Source organism: Aquarana catesbeiana, linkage group LG02, assembly GCF_042186555.1.
Source record: "Aquarana catesbeiana isolate 2022-GZ linkage group LG02, ASM4218655v1, whole genome shotgun sequence".
NCBI classification, from domain to species: Eukaryota; Metazoa; Chordata; class Amphibia; order Anura; family Ranidae; genus Aquarana; species Aquarana catesbeiana.
The window spans coordinates 614,168,353-614,186,359 of NC_133325.1; the positions used below are offsets into that span (position 1 = coordinate 614,168,353).

At 41.3% G+C, this 18,007-nt stretch overlaps 1 protein-coding gene across 5 annotated transcripts in view; it reads right to left on the minus strand.

Moving 5' to 3' along the window:
• The window catches only part of STS (steroid sulfatase), a 496,435-nt gene that overhangs the window by 143,715 nt on the left and 334,713 nt on the right, over positions 1-18,007 (minus strand). The gene's annotated exons all lie outside the window — the stretch shown is intronic.

Here is an 18,007-nt window from a genome sequence, read left to right on the forward strand (position 1 = left end):
CCACCCGCCATACAGCTACGGCGATTTGTGCAGCAGAGCCGACCTGCCACTGTATAAAGATGCCAGCTGGTCAGCAAGTGGTTAATGTTAGCTGTAAACAACAAGCACATACTGGAAAGATAAATTAACACAGAAATGGTAATTCTTCAAAATGACTGTATGTGAACACACTGCTAAATATATTCCTATGGGCAATACGTTTAAAAGGCTAAAAATAATACCAATGTGGCTCATGGCCAAAGTAAAAAAAGCTATAAATAATAATAAAAGGGCTTTTAAAAAATATAAAAATGAAGGAAGGCTATCATCATTTAGCTGTTACAAGAAATATAACAGAATATGAAAAAAAAAAAGAAATCGAGGCCACAAAAATTCAAAATGAACTACAGATTGAAAAAGAGTAGGACAAGACCTAAGAAATTCTTCAAATGTATTATTAGTAAAAAAGGTGACTGGGGCAAAAAGAAGGCAAATGTATTAAATACCTTCTTCAGCTCTGTGTAAATAAAGAAGCAAGTGGAAACTCATGTCCATAATGGGGATGATATTGACATAGCCTCAAATGAACCACTATAGCTCCAAATTTATATGGTTCAGAAATATTTATACAGAATAAAGGTGAATAAAGCACCTGGACCAGATGGCATACACCCACAGGTCCTAAAAGAACTGAGCTCTGTTTCTAACTTTTAATGACTGACATGGTACCACTGGATTGGCGTAGGGCCAATGTGGTGCCTATATTTAAAAAGGGGTCAAACTCTTACCAAGTAACTATAAACCTTTTAGTTTAACTTCTATCATTGGGAAGATACTGGAAAGTTTAATAAAAGACCACATAGATGAGTTTTTGCTAGAAAAACATTTTAAGCAATAGCCTGTATGTATTTATGAAAGACAGACGTTGTCAAACAAATCTGATTTTTTTTTTATGAGGAGGTAAGCAAAACCTTAGACAAAGGATTTGCTGTGGATTTTGCAAAAGTGTTTGTAACAGTTTGCCTCAAACAGGTAATGTGTAAGGTAAAGTCTACAGGCTTTGAAAAATCAGTTTGTAAATGGACAGAAAACTGGCTAAAAGACTGTATTCAGAGAGTAGTGGTTAATGATTCATACTCTGAATGGTGTAAGGTTATTAGTGGTTTAGCCCAAGTGTCAGTGTTAGGACCCTTACTTTCTAACTACCCACCATCTGCACTATAGCCAAAAGACGGCCACAGCAAGAACTTCCAGTTCTTGGAAGGCATCCATGGATATCCTCCCAGAACGCCACCTCCGGTGCACCCTGTGACAGTGCAGTGCCATCAGTGCAGCATATCAGTGCAGCATATCAGTGCAGCCTATCAGTTCCCATCAGTGCTGCCTATCAGTGCCCATCAGTGCTGCCTGCAGTATCAGTGCCCATCATTGCTGCCTATCACTGCAACCTATTAATGCCCATCAGTGCCACCTATCAGTGTCCATCAGTGCCCATCAATGCTGCCTCATCAGTGCCTATCAGTGCAGCCTATCAGTGCCCATCAGTGCAGCCTCATCAGCGCACATCAGTGAACAAGAAAAATTACTTATTTCCAAAATTTTATAACAGAAACTAGGAAAAAAAATTAAAAATTTTAGCCTTTTTTAATTTGTTTAGCAAAAAAATCAAAAACCAAGTGGTGATTAAATATAAACCAAGAGAAAGCTCTCTCAAAAAAATTATTAAAACAATTAATTTGGGTACAGTGTTGCATGACCACGCAATTGTCATTCAAAGTGTGACAGCGATGAAAGCTGAAGATTGGCCTGGGGATGGAAGGGGGTGAAAGTGCCCAGTATTGAAGTGTTTAATATATTTATAAATGCTATAGGCTTTGGGATTAAAAGTACCATTTCACTCTTTGCAGAGAACACCAAGCTATGCAGTGGAATAACATACATCATACATATTAGGGGGAGTACAACTGAGGGAATCAGTGGTGGAGAACTATCTGGGAGTTCTGGTAGATTATAAGTTTAATAATAGCATGCAATGCCAAGGTGTGGTTTTCAAAGTGAGCAAAATCCTTTCTTGTATTAAAAGATGTATGGGCTTCAGAGAGAGATATAATTTTTCCCTTGTACAAATCATTAGTAAGACCTCAACTGGAATATGTAGTTCAGTTTTGGGCACCAGATTAAAAAAAGGATATTGGGAGGCTTGAGAAATTGCAGAGAAGGGCAAACAAACTGATAAGAGGCATGTAGAAGTTCAGTTATGAGGAATGATGAGCTGGACTGAATTTTTCTCTCTTGAAAAGAGGAGATTAAGGGGGAATATGATCAACATGTATAAATACATAAGTGGTCTATATAGTGAACTTGGCGTACAGCTATTCGCTTTAAGGTCATCACAGAGGACAAAGGGGGCACTCTTTATGTCTGGAGTAAGAGCTGTGAAACTGTGCAATAGACTCCTTCAAGAGTTGGTTTTGGCCAGTTCAGAAGCTTGTTTTAAGAGAGATCTGGATTCTTTCCTAAATACAGAAAATATAACTGGATACTTTTATTTATAGGTAACGTTGATCCAGGGAATATCCAATTGCCTCTTGGGGGATCAGGAAGGAATTTTCTTCCCCCACTTGAGCAAATTGGATTATGCCTTTTTTTTTTTTTTTTCCTTCCTCTAGATCAACTGTGGTTGTTGGGTGGTGTATATGGAGTTTTTCTATTTGAGTGTATTGGTTTTCTTTTTTTTTCTCTGTTGGTTGGACTTGTGTAATTTTTCAACCAGATTAACTATGTAACTATATGTATGGGCAGTCTGTTATATAGTATGTGGTAATTGTCATTATTTTTTTCAAATGGATTATTGCTTTTTTTACCATAGTGGCACAGAAGAGTTTTATTTAACCTCCCTGGCAGTCTGATTATGTCTGATTTTTGAATGTCAAAGCGTACATTGTTTTGCATGGACATTTGTTGTTTTATATTGTAGGCCTGTAATTCTTATGCCGCGTACAGATGATCGAACATTCCGACAACAAAACCTTGGATTTTTTTCCAACGAATGTTGGCTCAAACTTGTCTTGCATACACACGGTCACACAAATGTTGTCGGAAATTCCGAACATCAAGAACGCAGTGACCTACAACACGTACGACGAGCCAAGAAAAATGAAGTTCAATAGCCAGTGTGGCTCTTCTGCTTGATTCCGAGCATGTGTGGACTTTTGTGCATTGGAATTGTGTACACACGCTCCTAATTTCCATCAACAAGTCTTCTTGTCACATCGAACATTTGTTGTCGGACATTCCGATCGTGTGTGTACCCGGCATTAAGAAAAACCTACTTACACCTGTCTAAACAAGAGTCTAGTAAACATCCCAGGTATGATAAAGTTTGAAACACAAAATCATAAATTATAATATAATAACTATAAATAATTATAAAAAATAATAATATAATAATAATACATTTTATTCAATAATGTAAACAAATTAAAAAAAAATTTGTCCAAACAAGGGTGCAATATTACTAGGCACTGTAATACTAGACACTGCATTATTGGTTTAGTAAACATCCCGGGTATGATACATTTGGAAACATGAGACTGAGCAACAAACCATGCACATCATTGAATTTTTCTCGGTTGGTGGGATGTAGTCCATGAAGTGATGACCAGTGAGGCGTTCCGGGTTGACAACGCCAACATCATGACATCCAGCTCTATTTTCAGCCATTGATGGTGTTTGGTGGTTCACAAAGATCCGTTCGGGAACTTTCCAAATTAAGTCAGAATTAGTCACAGGCTTGTCACTCTTTTTTTTGAGCCGAATGTAAGCATTCCACAAGCATTGCTCAGGAAGATGCCTGAAGATCTTCTTGTAGTGCTTATTTTGCTGTTTCCTCATTGCTGGGTAGAATGTCATTGCTTGGTCAGCTCTGTCGACACCTCCCATGATGTTATTGTAGTCTATCATTACTTGTGGCTTCATGATTTCTTTCCTACCTTTCGTGCGTACCATAACAGCGAAGGTATTATGAACTGTACTCATTAGGCACACATCTTTTTTGTCATGCCATTGCAGTGCCATCATTTTGCCTTTCTGCCAAGCAACCATTTCTCCAGTCTTCAGCTTCTTATTGCCAAATATTGGTGGCATGTTGCGGCGTTTAGCCCTAAGGATTCCATAGGCATTTGTTTTGTTTTGCAGAAGAAACTCATAAAGTTCGGGAGATGTATAAAAGTTATCGGTTATTACGCAATAGCCCTGATTTAGCAATGGCTCAATGAGTGAAAGAATGGAAGATGTTGCCATTCCATAGTTCTGCCAAAGTCTATGGCAGAAATCAAAAGTGCTAATTTTAAAGGTTAATATGCAAGCTATTGTTATAAAAAGTGTTTGGGGACCTGGGTCCTACCCCAGGGGACATGTATCAATGCAAAAAAAAAGTTTTAAAAACGACCGTTTTTTCGGGAGCAGTGATTTTAATAATGCTTAAAGTGAAACAAAGTGAAACAATAAAAGTGAAATATTCCTTTAAATTTTGTACCTGGGGGGTGTCTAAAGTATGGCTGTAAAGTGACGCATGTTTCCTGTGTTTACAACAATCCAAGAGCAAAATGACATTTCTTAAGGAAAAGAAGGTAATTTAAAAGTACTAGCGGTAGCGCCGGCAGCTATAATGAATTGTCGAGTCTCTGCGATACTCATAAAAGTCATTGAAAAAAATGGCCTGGGATTCCCCCACAGTGCATTACCAGGCCTTTGAGGTCTGGTATGGATATTAAGGGGAACCCTGCACCAAAATTTAAAAAAAAATGGCATGGGGGTCCCCCTAAAAATTCATACCAGACCCTTATCCGAGCACGCAACCTGGCAGGCCGCAGGAAAAGAGGGGGGGGACGAGAGAGCCTGGTAATGCACTGTAATTCCAGAGACCCGACAATTCATCATTGCTGCTGTCGCTACCACTAGTACTTTTAAATGACTTTTTTCCTTTAGAAATGTCATTTTGCTCTCGGACTGTTGTAAACACGGGAAACATGTGCCACTTTACAGGCATACTAAAGTACTAGCAGTAGCGCCGGCAGCTATAATGAATTGTCGAGTCTCTGCAATACTCATAAAAGTCATTGAAAAAAATGGCCTGGGGTTCCCCCACAGTACATTACCATGCCCTTTGGGTCTGGTATGAATATTAAGGGGAACCCCGAACCAAAATTAAAAAAAAAAAATGCCTGGGGGTCTCCCCAAATTCCATACCAGGCCCTTCAGGTCTGGTATGGATATTAAGGGGAACCCTGCACCAAAATATTTTTAAAAATGGCGTGGGGTCCTCCTCAAAATCCATACCAGACCCTTCAGGTAACAAGGGGACCCCCAGACCCCCAAATCCCAGCCCCCCATGTGAAATGGTAATGGGGTACAAATGTACCCCTACCATTTCACAAAAAAGTGTCAAAAATGTTAAAAAAGACAAGAGACAGCTTTTGACAATTCCTTTATTAATGTCTTCTTCTTTCCCCGCTTTAGTCCATGAATAAAAAAGCATGACACACAACCGACAGGGTACTCAGCGGAAGAGTACCACACTAATCGTGCTTACTCATTGCTTGAGTAAGCACGATTAGTGTGAAACGTGTCTGCTGAGTACCCCGTCGGTTGTGTGGCATGCTTTTTTATTCATGGACTTTTAAATAAACTTCTATTTTTCATTTCGGATGTGCTTTCATTCTTCTCTTTAATCCAGAGTGTGGCTCAGGGTTACTGATTTTGGTACTGAAACTTAACCCCGGGCCACACTCAGGATTACCGCCAGGTGGGTTAAAGCAGTTGTACAAGCTGAAGGTTTTTTTACTGCCATGCAAGGTGAAAAAATCTTCTGTGTGCTGCAGCCCCCCAGCCCCACCAATACTTACCTGAGCTCACTCTTGATCCAGCGATTTGCACGAGAGCTAGTCAAACACAGCCAGTGAGCCAATGAGGAGAGAGAGAGGGGGTGGGGCTGAGACAAGGCCCCTTGTCTGAAGGGACATGAAGAACAGCAGCTTGAGATTGCAAGCTGCTTGCTCTAGGGGCACTTTACAGGAGGGAGGGGCCAGGAGCACAGGCAGGGGACCCAAGAAGAGGAGGATCGGGGCTGCTCTGTGCAAAACCAAAAAAAAAAAAGAAAAATTTGCCTGTAATATCACTTTAGAAGAATAGAAACTCTGCAAAATGTGTAGACCTACAGAGCTGATCTATGTGCACTAAGCTTGTAACATTTGTAGAATTGTAAAATCTTAATACCTCTATATTTTTTTTTTGATTTGGCATGAATGGAGAAATCTGTTTTGCCCACTGTCTGACTCCACACAAGGGGAATTTCACCATCCACCTCATTAGTGTGGATGGAGATGGATAGAGAAATCCGTTTTGACCACTGGTTGAACAAAAAACTTATGCTCCGTACACACGGTCGGACTTTGTTCGGACATTCCGACAACAAAATCCTAGGATTTTTTCCGACGGATGTTGGCTCAAACTTGTTTTGCCTACACACGGTCGCACAAAGTTGTCGGAATTTCCAATCGACAACCACGCGGTCACGTACACCACGTACGACGAGACTAGAAAAGGCCGGTTCAGAACCAAGCGCAGGACCCTTTGGGCTCCTTTTGCTAATCTCGTGTTAGTAAAAGTTTGGTGAGAGACGATTCGCGCTTTTTCAGACTCGTGGCTTTCAGATCGTTTTCTGCCGTTCAGTTTGTGCTTGTGGGTTTGTATCTGCTCTTCAGTGCGTGCAGTCAGTTCGTATCAGAGTTTTCTGTGTGATCTTGCCTGCTCGTTGCTGTTTTTCAGGTCGCTCTTCACAGGCCTTGCTGTTCTTCAGTGCGTTCTGTTACTTCGTTCTGAGCAGCCGACCGTTTTCTAGCCATGTTTCGTATACGTACTCCTTGTACAGTTCGTGCTGTGCGGGGGCTTTGTGTTGGGGTCCTGACCTTGACACAAGTCCAGTCCATGAACAGGGTGGGGAGGAGTTCATGGACCAAGAATTGGTTGCTTCAGCGTGACCAGTTCTCTCATATGCCTTTTCTCCGTGAGATCCGTGAGAATAATCCTGATGATTTCAGGAACTTTCTCAGGATGACGGACCCCGTGTTTCACCATTTGTTGGCTTCGCTAACCCCCTATATCAGCAGGCAGGATACCTGCATGAGGCAAGCCATCTCTCCGGAGCAGAGGTTGGTCGCTACCCTGCGGTATTTGGCCACAGGGAGAAGCCTGCAGGACCTCAAGTTCTCAACAGGCATCTCCCCCCAGGCTCTTCTTTGTGGACATTTACTGCTTGTGTTTGTTTTAGCTGACCCTGACAGAAATGTGTGGAGTGCAGAAAATGTCGTGATTGTGTAACCTTATACAAAGCACTGTTGGCTGTTATTTACTAAATGCAAAGACACTTTTCACTACAAGTGCACTTGCAACTGCACTGAAACTGCACTTGTAGTGCAAAGTGGATTTGCCCTTAGGAAATTACCCCCATTTTCTCATAAAACAACAATTACATCACCCCAAAAGTGTTGTAGTGTTGAGACAATAATCCACACATTCTTGATGAGCAATCTTTTTAATACCTGCACAATCGCATGTGCATTTACCAAAGGTTTTTCTGACAAACCAACATGTTTGTTGTATAACAATTTTTGTGGTGTCATTATCCAAAATCAAAATGTCCATTTTATAGAAAACAGGCATGTGTAAAACCCACAAGAAAGACACAAATCTTGATCTTACAAAGTTCACATTTGGTAGAACTTGAAGGCAATATCAGACATGAGTATTTAGGGACTGTGTTTGATATTGCGTTCAGATGGGGGGAAATCACCCCTGGAAAAGCCAAATTTGGAAGATGCACACAAATTTCACAATGTCAACATGTGCGACCTGCCATCACGGGGGATCAAGGGACGTGTTTTGGGGGAGAAAGCCCTTCCTCAACGCGACTTTATAATTGAGGAAGGGGTTGCACCCCCAAAACGCGTCCATTGATCTCCCGTGATGGCCATCAAATATCTGTGTGCTAATTATACATGTTGACACATTGTGTGCATCCTCCAAATTTGGCTTTGGGAAAAATCACAAAAACATTTTGCACATTATAGCAGACAAAAGAAGAAAGTGATTTGAAGGGGCTTTAAACTCGCCCCAAAACATCAATGATGTTTTTATATTTTGGAATAACATCATTGATGTTTTGCTTGATGTTTTCCAATTGTAAATTACACCCCATGATCTCCCCGATCACGATCTGGGCACTTTCTGATGTGAAAGGATCTTCATCCACAACCTCACAATCGCCTAAAAAGAGAGGAAACCCAAAATAAATTAGGTCGAAAAAAAATGCCGCCATCCATCTCTTATCGGAGCCTGTGGTCGCAGACACTCACCTGTTGTGGTGACTAGTTCCACCACGTCTTCTTCCTCCTGCTCATCTTGTGTTGGGTGGATTTCCCCTTCTTCCAGAGGGGGGGGGTCTCTGGTCTCCTCAGATGAGGGGTGTCCTCCGAGTCTTTTCTCCCCTATGTAAAACAAAAATGGTATAATTAGCACACAGATATTTGATGGCAGAACTAGAAAGATGAAACATTGCTTGGAAGTGGGGTACAATGATCTATTTTAGCAGAGTTCCAAGATGTAGCTTTTTTAGTGTCCTTTGTCAAGCTGCAATACTTTACCTGTTTGGTACAAGCTTCACAGATGTAGCCCCCCCTATAATATACACTGGAGCACCTGTGTGGCCCCCCTAATAAAAAGGGTGTTCTGGGGTCCCACACTAGTGCTCCAGTGTCTAGATGTGAAAACAGCTGCTGAGTGTCCTCTCCTTACACAGAATCTAGTTTGCATTTCATTCTAGTAACCAAGCCATCTACACAACCCAATTCTTTGAAGACAAGTATAGGGCCTCAAAATGGTGGCCAAATGCATATGGCCTAAACAATGGTATTTTATAGTCCGAAATAAAAATGTGTGATCCGAACGAATAATTTGCCCATGAACATGTAAGTTGCCATTTTAAACTGTACAACAGTTCCTAAAAGCACATGGAGCAGCACGAACGTAATAAACACAAGAACAAAAGGAACACAGGACAACTACTTACTTTTTTGCAGCACTCTCCGGATCTTTCTGTACTGCTCATGTTCTCGTAATTTCAGGTCCGACCACCGCTTCCTGAGCTGATCTTTCGATCGTCGTACCCTGAATTTCCGGTGCAGACTCCTGACCACTTTCGCCATGATCTTGGCCTTTCGGACATTGTGGTTGGGGTAAGGCCCATACTTTCCATCATAGTCGGCCTTCTTCAGGATGTCCACCATTTCCAACATCTCCCCAAAGGACATATTTGAGTCCTTTAATCTCCTTCTGGATTGGGACGTTTCAGGCTCCGGCCTTTCCTCCTCCTCCTCCTCCTCCTCGTTGCTCCAATTATCAGGATCCTGCTGTCTCTCCGCCATGTGCTCTTCCTCCACTGCGCCGAACGAAAAGGGGCGGGGAATAGAATAGAAAGAACGTCAGGGGCGGGCGGAGTTATACGCATGCGCAGTGTGTATAAATCGTAACGCGCGCGTCTTACGTAGATCTGTGAGCGAAGGAAGGAGCATCGGAGACGCCGATCGTGCTAACGAAGGTAGGATCTAAACTTGGGCCTATACTGCTTCGAAATGGAAGCCTATATTGTAACAAGATTAGGGGAGTTTGGCCTGACATTAGGGTTTGTCTTGTGTTGTGTCTTGCAGAGAAAATGGATGGGTTCAACGACCACAATTTCCTGCCCCTGTTCATAGACAAGTACAGGGAGCAAACAGAAGAGGCAGGCAGCGCTGGAGAAACTGCTGGAGTTGGTGAAGCCGGTGGTCCCCACAGCAACCATCCCTTATTTAAAAGCCAAAATTGGTGGCCTGAGGAGCACTTATCTTAGGGAGCGCAAGAAGGTCACGGATTCCCAGAGATCCGGAGCTGCAGCAGATGACGTTTATGTCCCCAGGCTGTGGTACTACGAGAGACTGCGATTTCTGTCAGACCACACTGAAGTCAGGGAATCCCTCTCTACTCTTCCTTCCACTCTTCCTTCCATCCCAGCTGAGGCTTCCGATGTCCAACCTGGGCCTTCCAGGCAGGAAGAAGTGGAGGAGCCCAGCTGGAGTCAGGTATAGCATTCTTCTACAGATTTCTGGGCAATAAATAAATGATGTTTACTAGATGTTATTATTGATCATTAATTGCTGATTAAAAAAAGTGTTTTACATATCAATAGACAGTAGTGGGCACCAAAAATTGGGACAAGAATGCAAAATGCTGGGCTCAGAAGGATAGTCTGTTATATTTGTTAACATTGAATTTGCAGCAGTCTGGAGGTGAAAATTGTGTGTGATTGATGTAAAAAAAACTAAAACTATGTCCCTTTTTCATACACAGGAAGACCTCAGCCAGGAGGAGGCTGTGGAATGTGGCAGTCAGGAGGAGGCGGGGATTATTAGTGTCAGCCAGGAGGAGGCGGGGATTAGTGGCAGCCAGGAGGAGGCGGGGCTAAGTGTCAGCCAAGAGAAGCCTGGGACAAGTCGCAGCCTGACTGAGTCTCAGGTTCCTCCCCTCCGCCTTCCATACAAAAGGGCCAGGAAGGCCACTCCCAGTCCTGTGCAGGATTCAGCATACAGGCTGATCCAGGAGGCTTCTGCGTCCCTCAGAGCCTTCTACAGTCCTGAAGAGGCCTTTGCCTGCATGGCTGCCACCAAATTGCAGGGCATGCAGGAGGGCCAATGCAAGATCTCTGAGGACCTGATTTATAAAGTCCTACGTAAGGGGGAGAGTGGGGAACTGACACACAAGACGGATGTCATTGAGATCGACGATCCTCCTCCTCCTCCTCCTCCTGCTGCCACAACTCCACCACCACAGCCAAAGGCTGGAAGGAAGCGTGGAAGGAAGACCAAAGAGTGATGACCCTGGGTTCAGTCTGGTCTGACAAAAGCTGCAGTCTCGTATGACCACAGCCTGGGGACACAGATGTCATCTGCTGCTTTCCGGATCTCTGGGACTTCTGGACCAGACTGCCCTCCCTTAGATAAGGACTCCTCAGGCCACCAATTTTGCTTTTAAATAATTGATGGCTGCCCTGGGGGTCCAAGGCTTCGCCCACTTCTGCAGTTTCTCCAGCATTGCCTCCCTCTTTGTTTATAGTTGAGAGCCCTTAATAAAATTTTTTAGGTAAATTCTACTCTCCTGTGTGTGTTTTCATCCAAAAAGGACAGTATGTTGGTGACGATTCAGGTACATTTCTAAAGTACAATGTTAAATTAACAAGGGACAACAACACCAAACAATCTCCTACAGATTAAATAGAACAACATATCAATGGTGTTGTGGGAACTTGTCACAAAAAACACACAAACATTTTCGGGAGTACAAATCAAAATCACCAAAAAAAAAAATTAAAAAAGAGAAACACAAAAAAAGATTCTACATTAAAGTAACAAAAAAAAAAAAAATTATGTTGTCAGATGTGAGAAATCAAAATATATTGAGGGAATCCCGATAAATAGTAACGAAAGAAGTTTGTGAGAAGTGTGTGTGAATATGAGCATCAAAACGACTTAATTCTTGTCACATTATAAAGAAGAAGAGAGTGCGCTGTATTAAACCATTTTGAACATTGCAGTGTGACGAAAGTGCTGTATCCATTGCGAACGCTAAGTTTACCAGAACGAGCTGTCCCGTGTCGGAATTTCTTCTGAGCATGCGTGGCACATTGTGCGTCGGAACAGGCCACACACGGTCGGAATTGACGCGATCGGATTTTGTTGTCGGAAAATTTTATCTCCTGCTGTCCAACTTTGTATGTCGGAAAATCCGATGGAAAATGTCCGATGGAGCCCACACACTCTTCCGACAACACGCTCCGATCGGACAATGTTAATTGGAAAATCCGACCGTGTGTACGGGGCATTACAGTGTATGGCCCAAATAAGTTTTCCATAATATGCAAATATACAAATTTACTTGCATATTATGGAAAAAGCCCATCCACCATGATAAACATTTAGTGCCGCTGTAATAAACTAAGAGCTGTAGTTCCAGTGCTGCCTACTGCTCTCCAAAACTGGCTTTGGAAATGGTAACTTTCTAAATGCTGTTATTTGCATATCCATACAAATATTCCACCCCATGTTTAAAAACATCTGATTCTGCAGATAGGTTACTCAAATATTGCTTTGTGGGATGTTTCCTTACAAGCACAGATTTTTACATCACTGCAAAAAAGGTATTAGTTAATATCTTAGGTTTTCATTTATGAGATGCAGTTATTATTGTATTCCATTATAAATTCCCACAATTTACTGTAAGCATGTGGTAACCACTAAAGCAGTTTTATAGCTCTCAGTTGTCACTATTTGGAACGGTTTTACCTTTTTTGGAACCAAATCTCATGCTTCACATGCCCACAAGCAAAATGAAAACGGCCACCACTGCATTATCAAAGTTCTTTTAACAGATGGAACCAAACATCGGGGGACAAATTATACAGAAGACGTGAGTGTTACAATGCCATTGTAAACGCTTGTGAAAGGCTTAAAAAAAAAAAAATATTGATTGTAGTTGGAATTCCGCTTTAAGCTATATTTTATTTTATGACTGCAGTGGCTATTTTTAAATGCATAAAAAAAGTAGCAAAATGTAAGGGCCTTTTATTCATCATGGCCCATGGAATCAAAGTGCATTGTGTTATGCAATGAGCAATTGGGTGCCCTTTGCCTATATATTCACTGTTAAAATGTCTCCCACTGAAAAAAACAAAAACAAAATACAAATCTGTGTAGATGTTTACAGGAAAAAAAAATTATTTTGTACTTATTTTCATTTAAACACATTTAAAAAAAATGAATAGTATAAGGGACAATCATCAGTCATTTTCCATTCTCCTAACTGCTCTAAACTCAGGAAATTGAAAGGATAACTGGCTGCCATGGGTTACTGCACATTACAATTCCTTGTACTGTAACATAATAAGGTTTATTATCTCGCTATAAGTTTCATTTTTTTGTCACAGAATTCGATCAACTACCGTCGGTATATTGTGACCTGCAGGTTTTCACAGTTAAGTTCTTATGTACCTATGATTATATTTCTTCACTTTTTGCAGTTTTCTGACAGATGACAGGAGAAAAGGGGTAAACATTCTTGAGCTAAATAACTCTATAAGAACATCTAAGATCTTGAGAAAAACATTTCCCGAAGGTGTAATGACTGCTTTTGAAACAAATGAAAGCATTGCAGGCTACAAAACTGATAGGAAAAATTGGTCATCTTTAATCCATGTGGCAGCCATAGGAAAATGAATGCATTGCGATCGCTTATGGCCTGTTCAACAAATGGACACTCTTATGGTTCATTTTTCAGGTTGGACAAAGCACTAAAATGACTAAAGTGAATAGAAAAAAAAAAAAACACTAAAACTATAAAGGAGATTTTTGAATTAGTTAAGACAACAAAATTGATGTTACAATTTTTCTGATGTCCCTAAATTTCTGTGGGGCTCAAGATTTTTGTTATGCAGCAACAAAGACATTATTTTATTGTTAATATTTTCAAAACTTGCTTGCGCTGTTTCATCTGGGAAATACAAAATAATACTGAAATAAAATATGTTTAAATATTAAAACCTTTTCACATAAAAATGGAGGCTGTGAATGCACTTTCATTTTTATTCCAGAAAAAGTTAGCGGGTTTTTGCAGCTATGTTCCAGGAATTTCTTCCATGGGAGCTGCACAGTCAAAAAATTTGGATTGAACAGTAAGGGATTGATCTTCTGAAGGAAAAATTCCCTTACAAAGTTAAAATTCCTTTTCAAAATCAACAATGCCCGCTGATAGCATACTCATGCCTAGAACTTCATGGTTCTAATGCCCCGTACACACGATCAGACTTTCTGACAACAAAACCATGGATTTTTGTACGAAGGATGTTGGCTCCAATTTGTCTTGCATACACACGGTCACACAAATGTTGGCCAACAATTCTGAACATGGGAACGTGGGGACATACAAGACGTACGACGAGCCCTGAAAAAGGAAGTTCAATAGCCAGTGCAGCTCCTTTTGCTTGATTCAGAGCATGCGTGAACTTTTGTGCGTCGGAACTTGTGTACACATGATCGGACTTTCCGACAACAATGTTTTGTTGGCGGAAAATTTGAGAACCTGCTAGCAAACATTTGTTGGCAGAAAGTGTGACAGCAAATGTTCGATGGAACATACACACGGTCAGACTTTCTGACAACAAGCTAACATCCAACATTTCCCGTCAGAAAATCCGACCGTGTGTACACGGCATAATGCTGTTGATATAGACAATGATATTAATATTTCAGATTACACAGATATTTAAATGAGTGGACGTGGTCACAGGATCGCTAGTGACGAAACGACGTAGGGAGGAGGAGCTACGTTCTGACGTCACCGCTGCACGTCCAGTCCCGGAAGCTACGGGCTGTTTGGAAGCCGGCCGGCTCATCCTTTCATGTTTATCTTGCACATGTACATCCTTTGCTTTGTAAGTGTTCATTTGTCTTTTTTACTTAAATAAATGTTTAAGGATTTACGCTATGTGAAGTTTTTTGTTTTTTTTTGGTGAAATCACTGCCCAACTACCAATTCTTCCGCTGACTACCCCTTCTGACACTGAGGAGTCCAGTGCTAGCCAGTGAGATCCCGGGCTGGGGTTACAGCCACTCACCCAGTGTGGTCCCCTGTAATAAGGGACCACCGATTTCTGGTAAGCAGCAGCATTTTTCTGTGGTGGAGGCTATATCTTTTTCACTTGTCACTTCAGTGTGGAACTTCACAATACACAACCTTGGATTTGCATCAATCATTGGACTTTTTATGATTTATTTTTTTGCAATATGGATTCAATTCTTTCATATATGGATTGATTTTTGTGTTTTCTTTATTTCACCTTATTTATGGACATTTTTTAATTGGACTCCTTTATAATATTTCTTTATATATCACGCATTTGCATTTGTATTTTTGATGCACTATATCAGTTTTTTATATATAGTTTGATGCGCTTAATTTTTCATTTTTTGTTTGCGTCTTTGCAACTTTTATTTTTTGTCACTTGTCGTGATCTTTGGCACTTATCATTGTGAGCATATGTCCATTATTATTTATTGATTAGCACAACTTTTTGCTTTGTTTATCTGTTTGGTGTCATATAACAATTTTTAGTTGCAGCTCACTCTTATTTTTACCCTATAGCACAGTATCCTTTTTTTTACCCATCTGCATTCACTATATCTGGTCCCCCACAGTACACAGAACATGGAAATGCAATTATTTTAAGAAATATAAACTGCTAAATACCTTTTATCAGCAGTACATAGTATAGAAAGTCTTATAACTTCTATGAGTGTTTGATTAAAACTTGTAGGAGGAGTTTTCATTCTCCTTTGACTGTCCAATGAGGCTGCAGGACCCCTAACCCTTGTCTGGACAGTGCTCATTGGCCCTGTGCTGATCACATGCACCCTCCCAAGAAAAAAAAAACTCTCCAGCAAATACATACTAAACTAAGCATGTGCAGAGTGTTACCAAGGCTCTGTACTATCAGGAGATGGATTGGGAACAGTGAAAGAAGGGGAGGATCAGAAAGCCTTTTTACACAATGCACAGGATTAACCCCTTAGGTTCCACAGTGAGTATAACAAGCATGCTTTATTGCATATGCAGACTTATTTTACTATTGTGGGTTTAGGAACACTTTAAGCTTAGCCACGTTTGTCACACATTTTTTCTTCCAAACAATGTACGTATTCTTGCATGCTATAATGAATGCCATCTGTTAACTAGGTTATTTGTACATGTGAGCACATTCCAATTGTTATTCGAGTATTCACATAAACACACCTAGATCTAAGGATTCTTGCTTTCGTGTACCAGGATAAACATCAAGGGTACGGCTTGGTAACAATTTATTATATCCACCTTCTTCTTTCCATACAGTGGCTAATAAAAGGCACACCAATTGGCCATTACACTTAGCTAATATAAATTAGGAGCAACCTGACTGGAGGATCTAAATAAGGCTGCCGTTTACAACCCAAAGGGAGATGTGATAAGGAAACAATACAATAGGCAGGTCTTTGATGCAGCAAGAGTCACAGTAACCAAATTGGGTAGTTAGAAGTGGTATAATATGTGGATATAAGAAGTAAATTCCCATATATCAAAATACCTAATGAGTATATTACACAAGCAAAACTTATAATGGTAACATCACTGCAAGTGTGACATGGTTTTTGTGCATTCTGTAGACACGTGCAAGATCAAGCAATTTTGCACAAGTTCCCAAAACAATATAGTACACATGCAGGTTTGGTATGTTTTGATTGGCAGGGCTTAAGAGTCTGATTACCTGTGCCTATGGGCTTCCGAGATGTCAGTCCATCCCTGCTTACTTCTGAGGTTGGTAAGCTCTGTATAGATCAGCACTTCAATGAATCTTAAAAGACAAATGTACTTTTATATACAGTATCTCACAAAAGTGAGTACACCCCTCACATTTTGTAAATATTTTATTATATCTTTTCATGTGACAACACTGAAGAAATGACACTTTGCTACAATGTAAAGTAGTGAGTGTACAGCTTGTGTAAAAGTGTAAATCTGCTGTCCCCTCAAAATAACTCAACACAGCCATTAATGTCTAAACCGCTGGCAACAAAAGTGAGTACGCCCCTAAGGGAAAATGTCCAAATTGGGTCCAATTAGCCATTTTCCCTCCCCGGTGTCATGTGACTCGTTAGTGTTACAAGGCCTCAGGTGTGAATGGGGAGCAGGTGTGTTAAATTTGGTGTTATCGCTCTCACTCTCTCATACTGGTCACTGGAAGTTCAACATGGCACCTCATGGCAAAGAACTCTGAGGATCTGAAAAAATAATTGTAGCTCTACATAAAGATGGCCTAGGCTATTAGAGGATTGGCAAGACCCTAAAACTGAGCTGCAGCACAGTGGCCAAGACCATACAGCAGTTTAACAGGACAGGTTCCACTCAGAACAGGGTTAGCCATGGTCGACCAAAGAGGTTGAGTACACGTGCTCAGCATCATATCCAGAGGTTTTCTTTGGGAAATAGACGTATGAGTGCTGCCAGCATTGCTGCAGAGGTTGAAGGGGTGGGGGGTCAGCCTGTCAGTGCTCAGACCATACGCCACACACTGCATAAAATTGGTCTGCATGTCTGTCGTCCCATCAGGAAGCCTCTTCTAAAAATGATGCACAAGAAAGCCTGAAACTTGTTTGCTAAAGACAAGCAGACTAAGGACATGGATTACTGAAACCATGTCCTGTGGTCTGATGAGACCAAGATAAACTTATTAGGTTCAGATGGTGTCAAGCGTGTGTGTGGCTGAAACCAGGTGAGGAGTACAAAGACAATTGTGTCTTGCCTACAGTCAAGCATAGTGGTGGGAGTGTCATGGTCTGGGGCTGCATGAGTGCCTACGGCACTGGGGAGCTACAGTTCATTGAGGGAACCATGACTGCCAACATGTACTGTGACATACTGAAGCAGAGCATGATCCCCTCCCTTCGGAAACTGGGCCTCAGGGCAGTATTCCAATAAAACCCCAAACACACCTCCAAGACGACCACTGCCTTGCTAAAGAAGCTGAGGGTAAAGGTGATGGACTGGCCAAACATGTCTCCAGACCTAAACCCTATTGAGCATCTGTGGGGCATCCTCAAACGAAAGGTGTAGGAGCGCAAGGTCTCTAACATCCACCAGCTCTGTGATGTCATCATGGAGGGGTGGAAGAGGACTCCAGTGGCAACCTGTGAAGCTCAGGTGAACTCTATGCCCAAGAGGTTTAAGGCAGTGCTGAAAAATAATGGTGGCCAAACTAAATATTGACACTTTGAGTCCTATTTGGACATTTTCACTTAGAGGTGTACTCACTTCTGTTGCCAGGGATTTAGACATTAATGGCTGTGTGCTGAGT